A 9,349-nucleotide genomic window follows, 5' to 3' on the forward strand; every position below is an offset into this window, starting at 1 on the left:
GTTTGAACCGTTGCGTCGACCTTTCGGTTTCAGTCCACTCCTTTACCAGTTGAGCTATTGAGGCTCAACTGGTAAAGGAGTGGTTTACCCGCATAAAACAATTTTGATACATACATTGACTTATACATATATTACTTCGTGTGGACAGGGCTATTGAACAAACAAAATGGCACCGACTCAGTGGTGCTTTAGCACTAATGCAACCTCAGTGGCGTCTGGATTTTAAACGGGTCGTTCATTAGTATCTAAGAGGTGGCGCTGATTTATTTGGTTCCATAACCGTGAAAAATTATGTTCGCTTGACCAAATCTTGTCATTTATATCGATGGATACGTAGATCTATTTTCACGCCAACCAAACTACGTACTAAAAAATTAAAATTTTTAAAATGCCAAAAAAGTGTAACAATAGTTGGTATACTTTTTGTGAAATGGTATATTGTTGTTGACAATATATCAATTTGTCCTTAATACTTTTGGTGACCCTTGCCATCTTGTCTGGTCAGTCTTGGGCTGAAACATAATTTTATATAGCTAGAGACTAAACCAAATAACAATTAACTATTATTTGAATTAGATATTTAGATAGATTAGAATTAGAATTATTAACTGTGTGTGTGTGTGTATGTATGTGTGTGAGTGTGCTTATCAAATAATCATTCGATGCTAGCTAGTCCAAAAATGTTTTTAATACAATCTTTCGCAAAAAAAATCGAAAGTAATCGAAGAGCTATAAACTGACTATAATTACTCAGCTCTTTTTTAGATAGTGCAGAGAATATAGATAGCTTTTTTAACGTTTAAACTATCGTGAGTGATTTCCATATTTTATATATCTCACAGACGGCTATACTCACCGTGTTTAGTCGATGTTAGCCCGACTAATTTCGAACCTATCCGGGGTCCTTTTTCAAGGAGTCAGTCAGTCTCAACCGCGACGCGTGCGCGAACTGACTCCCAAGTTATTTTCGTCACAGAGCTGTAGAACATGTAGTTTATTTTACAGACAATGTAGAAGCTGTGGAAATATCTACATTCCATAAAAGTCTTACATGCATTCCTGTACCGCCAAAAAAGATCCGATTAGACGGGAAAAATCATTGGCCGGACTACTTTTCCAAAGGGCGATGTCGATTTTGTCATGACCACCAAACCAGCATTATGTGTGTTACATTTCAAGTAACATGAGATTGTGTTTGACAGAAAAGGAATTGTTTTGGAGAATTCCATAACCAGAAATTTAAAAAATCTACGAATAGAACTTAAAATTTAGCGACAAGCACTAGAAACCCACACATGAAGGAGGACACAATTATTCCAATAAGGGGGCGTCCATAAATTACGTGATATGTTTAAGGGGGGGAGGGGGTCGAGTCAAATCTCATCTAATCTGACGTTGGAGAGAGGGGGTCTCGGCAAATATCACGCAATTTTTTTTCTGATTGAAACAAAAAAAAATTATACTATTTTGATCCATTTAATCCAGATTGTACATGCTTAAGATTTAATCTTAAGCGTAATCGTACTACGATTAAGATCATTCACTAATTCGTTCGAAAGAAAATAATTTCATTCAAGTAAGAAACCCACATTTTGAAAAATCTCACGTGAGATTGGGGGATGGGGGAGGGGGTTGAATAAAATCTCACGACATGTCACCAGGGGGGGAGGGAGGGACAGGAAATTCAAAAAAACACCTCACGTAATTTATGGATGCCCCCAACTATTTCATATAATACTATTATAAATTTTATTAAAAAATGTTACTATTTACCGAGATTTTTATTTGCTCCCCATAAATTGCGCCTCCAATAATGTCAAACGGTACTTCAAGCCGGAATAGCTCCTTACCCTGTACCAAGCACAAGTTCGATCGTGCATGGAGTACTGTAGTCATTTATGGGTTGGCTCTCCCAAGTATCAGCTTGATGCATTGGATTCAGTGGACCGTCGCACTAGAAGACTCATTGGTGACGAATCACTTGTTCATTCTAAACTTCAAAGTTTGGAACATCGGCGTAAAGTTGCCTGTCTATCGGTATTCTACCGGATATATTTACTCAAGTGCCCAAGAACTTTACGATTTGATTCCTCCTACACCTTCCTACTATCGTACTGCAAGGTGTAGTCGAAATTCCACGGACACGTACAAAGCGATTTGCCTTTTCATTATGCATTGCTATTATTTTCATCATAATTCATTGGAACGTCCTTCCATCATCAGTTTTCCCCTTCAATTATAATATGGGTACCATCAAGTCAAGAGTGAATAGGCATCTTCTAGACAAGCGCGCTTCATCTTAGGCATCTACATCATCACTTGCCACCAGGTCTAATTGCCGCCAAGCGCTGGTTTATCATAATCTAAAAACTAAATTTAGAGTATCTGCATATCTTTTTCTATTTAATATAGCTAAAAACAGACGAAAAATTAATTTTAGATTAAAAACGCTAAGTTTTAGTGCTACTCTATAAACAACATTATGCTCAAGACTCACATCTAACGAGGATTAACAGTTTTAAATTAAATTAAATTTGTCTGTCCTTTTCTTATTACATTGGTGAGAAAAAGATGCGAATACTCTAAAATTTAGTTGCGATCAGAATCAATACCAATTATGACTGCATTCCTATTTTAAAAATCGAAACCGAATAGTCATTATTTGATAAATTATTTACAATTTACATAATTACTCCACAGGGTTAAAGATAGAGCTGGAAAACGGTAAAATGCTGTACCTGTTCGAAGGTTATACGTTCTGCAGTGAACGGGAAGGAAGCTCGAGGGAAAAAGGAGCCACTCGATGGGTTTGCACTCTAAACAAGATGTGTCATGCCTATGTATATCTGACCTGTGATGGAAATATACTGCAGCTACCGACGAACCACACTCATCCACCGCCGATATTTTTTAAGACCAAATCTGGAAAGTATAGACACTTTTACAAAAAAGAAACTAAGAACGGTGATAATATAAAAAGCATGATCCGCTCCAACTACTTATAGGAACTTGATTAATCGCTAATGCAGTTATTTTCTTTAATGTCAAAGTGCCTTTTGTTTTTTATTCTGAAGGTTTATAAAGCAACTTACCATTAACAAATGTATGATAATTTTCTTTAATAATAAATGATAAATAATAAATATTGATATTTAATTTCAATTCACTTAATTACCATTTCTATGAATCGCCATATAATATTTAGATGGGAGTTTATGAGAGATAAAAATTTATAATAGGTGTGATGATAATTCAACCATAATTTCATTATTCACCAGGAGAAATCATAGAGTTTCAAAATGGTAAAACAGCGTTTCTTCTCGAAGGCTTTACGTTCTACAGGAACAGTTCTATTCGCAAGGGATGCGCCTCACGATGGGTTTGCACTCTACACAGAAAGTGCAAAGTTTACGTACATCTGGACAATGAGCACAGAGTCATATTGGGACCACAAATGTGCCATACTCACCCACCGCCAACACTCTTTAAGCTTAAAACTGGAGTATATATGAAGGTATAATCTGTAAATCTTTTAAGAGTGATATTCAAGAAACTTGTACTTAATGTGTTTTCGTGATGTCTAATGGAACTAAAACCCTCTGGTGGCGCCAAGTGCCCTGCACTTAATGATGAGGGATATCTGGGCGTCCAATGAGAGCTAGTGCACTGTATGTAAACATTGTTTATTATCTAAGAGAACAAATAATTAACTTTTACAGTTTCATTGAAATTCATAAACTACCCTAGTATGGACTCAGTAAATAAACTCATCAGTATCGTTGATTCATAATAAAATTAGAAAAAATCTTGATTCTTATAATACATGATTTTTACTACTTTACCGAATTTCATACATTTTAGTTAAGTCCTCTCTATGTACAATTTATTTAGAGCATTTTTTATTATTTTTGTATTTATTTTTCGTGACTTTAGAAATCATGTAAATAAGTAGTGTTTATGCAATGTTTTAATAGATATCATTCTCAATTTCAAATACGATTTCGATGCAAAAATGAATAAGAACTATTGTTCTAATAATTTACACCATTTACTGACACTAATTACTGACGCGAGTTTTTCGTAGTAGCAACTATATTACAATATTAGTAGATTTTGTAATGTCTTGGCAACACTATAGAAAGTCATAGACAAACTTTTAGATTGCTGCCGTTTTGTTTTCTTGACAAATTGTTCTTGTGCTGCGACACCAGATGGTCGAAAAAATTTTCTATTTACTGACACATATGACTTAAAAGTGAGTATAATAATCGTTTCACATTGCTTTACATTTAAAAATGAATAGGTTTTATAACAGAATATTGCAACAGAAAATAAAAAAAGAAGCTTGAAAAAGTTGAAAAAAAAAACACAGAAATAGAAAGAAAAAAATTAAAACAAAGAAGAGGGTATCGGATTGCAATAACAGCATTATGCCAAAAGAATTTGCTGTGCAACAAATTTAGAAGTTATTTTTTTGTTTTCTAGAACACTCGCATAAGTTTCTGAATGTGCATTTTTAAGATTTTCTGTTTTTGTTCATGTTTTATTACGATTTCCTAACTGAATAAAGCCATTGGATTAAGTTCTGTCTTATTTATTTTATAAATAAAATTACGTACTTAACTAATGATGATTTAAAAAAGTTTGACTGTTGAGTATTCAGCCTTACATTTACCATTTAATGACGTTTCGTTACAAAACCATTTCCTAACTATTTCTCGACGTGATATTTTTGGGTTTGACTCTTAAACGTTAATTTATAAAGTGTAAACGAAATTTCAAGGGTTCGGTAGTCTAATAATCAGTACCCTTATTATAAATGCGAAAGTGTGTTTATTTGTTGGTTTGTTGGTTTATTGGTTTGTTGGTTTGTTGGTTTGTCCTTCAATCACATCGCAACGGTGCAACGGATTGAAGTGATTTTTTGTACGGGTATAGATAAAGACCTGGAGAGTGACATAGGCTACTTTTTATCCCGGAAAATCAAAGAGTTCCCACGGGATTTTCAAAAATCTAATTCCACGCGGACGAAGTCGCGGGCATCAGCTAGTAACTAATAAACATAATTACTTAATCAATGAGTGTCACGTCATATTATCATGAGGGCCCCCGATGTGTCAGAAGTCACAAGCACAACTCACACTCATCGGCCGCAGATGCGAAATTAAAACAAGATGGCCGTTGGCTTGGCTTCAGTTGCTTGATGTTTAGTATGATGTGTTCTCATGTTTAAAACATGTTACTTTAATTTAATTTAATTTAAAACATCTTTATTGCTTAATACTATGACAAAGAATAAAAAATACAGGATATGCTTAAAAACAAAGGTCAACCTTATCACTACCAGTGATACTTAAGAACTTATAGAACTATAAGACGGGTAGTCGCTATGCAACTATACATACATTACTACTATCTACTACTAAATTTTTAAAAAAAATGTTTAATACATCCTTTTTTTTACGTAGGTACGACAATAGTGCAACGGGTGGGGTTTGAACCGGTGACCTTTCGGTTTTCAGTCCGCTCCTGTTAGGCTCTCAAGTTGGGCTTTTAATTTACTTAATAACTAAATTGATTTATTTGTTTTATAGCAGTTTACTTAATCTCTATTTCTATAAGTCGCCAAAAAATTTATGATGGATGATAATAATTCAATAATAGATAGGTACTCGAAACCTTAATAACTTATTAATTTCATTGTTCACCAGGGGAAATTATAGAGTTTGCAAACGGGAAAACAGTATTTCTTTTCCAAGGCTATACGTTCTGTAGGCATATGAGTATTCGCAAAGGCTCAGCCACTCGATGGATTTGCACTGTAAACAACAAATGCAATGTTTACGTACACCTTGACCTTGAGTGCAGACTCATATTGGGACCACAGATGTGCCACACTCACCCACCGCCGAAACTCTTTAAGCTTAAAACTGGAGCATATACAAAGCTATAATCCGTAAGTACATCTATTGCAGTTTACTTAATCTCTATTCCTATGAGTCGCCATAAAGTTTATGATAGATGATAAATGATAATAATTCAATAATAGATATTCGGAACCTTAATAACTTATTAATTTCATTATTCACCAGGGGAAATTATAGAGTTTGCAAACGGGAAAACAGTATTTCTTTTCCAAGGCTATACGTTCTGTAGGCATATGAGTATTCGCAAAGGCTCAGCCACTCGATGGATTTGCACTGTAAACAACAAATGCAATGTTTACGTACACCTTGACCTTGAGTGCAGACTCATATTGGGACCACAGATGTGCCACACTCACCCACCGCCGAAACTCTTTAAGCTTAAAACTGGAGCATATACAAAGCTATAATCCGTAAGTACATCTATTGCAGTTTACTTAATCTCTATTCCTATGAGTCGCCATAAAGTTTATGATAGATGATAAATGATAATAATTCAATAATAGATATTCGGAACCTTAATAACTTATTAATTTCATTATTCACCAGGGGAAATTATAGAGTTTGCAAACGGGAAAACAGTATTTCTTTTCCAAGGCTATACGTTCTGTAGGCATATGAGTATTCGCAAAGGCTCAGCCACTCGATGGATTTGCACTGTAAACAACAAATGCAATGTTTATGTACACCTTGACCTTGAGTGCAGAGTCATATTGGGACCACAGATGTGCCACACTCACCCACCGCCGAAACTCTTTAAGCTTAAAACTGGAGCATATACAAAGCTATAATCCGTACATCTATTGGAAGTTAACTTATAAAATGCAATTTGAGTTGCAAGGGTTCGTTATTCTAATAATAATAAACGTAGATAAATAACCAATGAGTATTGTGCTTGTAATTAGCCGACAACTCATTCGTGGCAATATTGTGAAATAATGAAAAGAAGATTGAAGAGAATTACGCTGAGCATAAAATTCGAAAACGTCTCATGTTTAGAATAATAAGTTTTAAAAATAAATAAAAAATTCCAACTTTTAAAACGTCCATTCTTTAAAAATAATAATTATATTGATTTATTTATTTCATTCCTGTTAATTAAGTTAACTATCTCTATTTTTAATAATCTTAATTGCAAGCATAGAAACTCAGGTACTAAATTGTACAATACTATTTCATTATTCACCAGGAGAAATGGTAGAGTTTCAAAATGGTAAAACGGTTTTTCTTCTGGAAGGCTTTACGTTTACCAGACAAAGTTCTATTCGCAAGGGATGCGCTTCAAGATGGGCTTGCACTCTACACAATAAGTGCAAAGTTTACTTACACCTCGACAATGAATGCAGAGTCATATTAGGACCACAGATGTGCCACACTCACCCACCGCCGAAACTCTTTAAGCTTAAAACTGGAGCATATACAAAGCTATAATCCGTAAGTACATCTATTAGAAGTTAACTTATAAAATGCAACTTGAGGTAAAATGCAATATAACTTTAGTATATTATATCGCATGAAAATGTTAAAATTTAGAGGATTTGATCAAATCCTATAGTGATATTATGATTAAATCCCGAGAGATGTTAAAATGATAATTTGATTTTGCCATTTTCCTGAAGAAGTCACTGTTTTGATCAAATCTCTAATAGTGGGAAGATTAAATAAACGAGCCATGACTTACACAGGACTATATATATGTCTCGCTTGTTCACACTCTCCTCTACCTTACGGCTTCCCTACGGGCGTCCGTGGCGGCCAGCTCCAACGCACACTGTAGGTAGTACGAAGACCGTGCGTATTTCTTATATTATTAATTTTGAATTTTCCACGTTTTCTTTATTTCTATAATATTGTATGAATCTGATTTCATTACTATTATAATTTGATCTAATTTATACGTGAATTAATTCTTATAGTAGGTATTATTTTTTAAATGGATTTTGATACAGGACAAAATCAAACTCTAAACGAATTTGTGGGCGAAAAAACGGTTTAATGAATCTATCAGGAAGTTGCTCAACGAGCGGCATCATAAACAAAAACCGTTGTGGACTCGCAAAAGGATAGAAGAAGCTATCACAACTGTTGAACAGTTTAAATCAGCACCAGCACTTAAACTTAAACGGGAAAATAAACAATATTATTGTGGAAAAAAATGTGTAGTGACGGAAGTAGGTACTAAAAAATCTTTGTATATGAAGAGAAAGTCTGACTCTAATGATCCTGTTGTGAAAATAGTGCCTTTGGAAGAATACTTATACACGTAATACACATACTTCGGGAAACCCATCAGTCAACTGGACACGGAGGAAGAGATAAAATGTTGTCTAATTTGAAACACAAATATTTTATACCCACTTCAGTTGTATTGGAGTTTTTGGAACAGTGCACGATATGTCAATCTAAAAAAAAAACCAAGAAAAGGAATCGTTGTTTGCGCGCTTGTGTTCAGTGACTTCAAACATCGGTCGTGGCCAAGTTGATTCTATTTGTTGCTTGTTGATATATGTGTGTTTGTTGATATATTGATCTAAAGTACAGTGCAAACGTGATGATAAAAAAAGTAAAGGATTTGCATGTAAAAAAGGAACGTCCTTTTTAACTACAACATATTTAAATAAAAATGAAAGAACATTATAAATTAATTTTACTAACTAGAGATGTTAAATTACATTAAAACACTTTATTTCGTTAAACCGTTTAGCATAAATAATTTGTGTTTTGTATGGTTATTATTGTATTACTTACTCTTCATTTAATGTCTGGATACTAAATAAATAATTTTCTAATGTTCTTGTACATCATATCTTGTTTCATTTCTTATATCGTCCTACTCCTTTTTATGGCCCACTACAGCTGGGCACGGGTCTCAAACTCTGAAATCTATAGAGGGCACTTTGACTTTGCTCAGACTTAAAACACTGTTAAAACGAGACAGCGTTATATTACTAGCATAAATCTACCTCGTTTTAACAGTGACTTCAGCCTAAGCCAAGTCAAAGTACAGTTTATAAATATCAGTCTTAGAATCAGTGAAAATTTCAAAATGGTAAAACAGCTTTTCTTCTCGAAGTCTTTACGTTCTGCAGGAACAGTTCTGTTCACCAAATCAATCGCCAAATTTTCTAATGATAGTTGGAACTTGGATGATAATAATTCAAGAATAGATACTTGGAACCTTACTAACCTATGAATTTCATTGTTCACCAGGAGAAATCATACAGTTACAAAACGGTAAAACAACTTTTCTTCTCGAAGGCTTTACGTTTACCAGGACAGGTTCTGTCCGCAAGGGATGCGCCTCAAGATGGGCTTGCACTGTACACAACAAGTGCAATGTTTACGTGCACCTCGACAGCGAGGGCAGAGTCATAAAGGGACCAAAAACGTGCCACACTCACCCACCGCCGAAACTCTTTAGGCTT

General features: G+C 34.5%; 1 long non-coding RNA gene across 2 annotated transcripts; it reads left to right on the top strand.

The window, feature by feature from the left end:
- The first annotated feature begins 6,092 nt into the window (after positions 1-6,092).
- LOC138402891 (uncharacterized) lies at positions 6,093-9,054 on the top strand. 2 transcript variants are annotated; one of them, XR_011237225.1, is made up of 4 exons: positions 6,093-6,337; positions 6,474-6,718; positions 7,114-7,358; positions 7,874-9,049. It is a non-coding gene; the product is annotated as an uncharacterized lncRNA (long non-coding RNA). The 2 variants fall into 2 exon arrangements; XR_011237224.1 differs by having other exon boundaries at positions 6,474-7,358; positions 7,874-9,054.
- The last annotated feature ends 295 nt before the right edge of the window (positions 9,055-9,349 follow it).

The sequence above is a fragment of the Maniola hyperantus genome, chromosome 10, assembly GCF_902806685.2.
Source record: "Maniola hyperantus chromosome 10, iAphHyp1.2, whole genome shotgun sequence".
In the NCBI taxonomy this organism is placed as follows: Eukaryota; Metazoa; Arthropoda; class Insecta; order Lepidoptera; family Nymphalidae; genus Maniola; species Maniola hyperantus.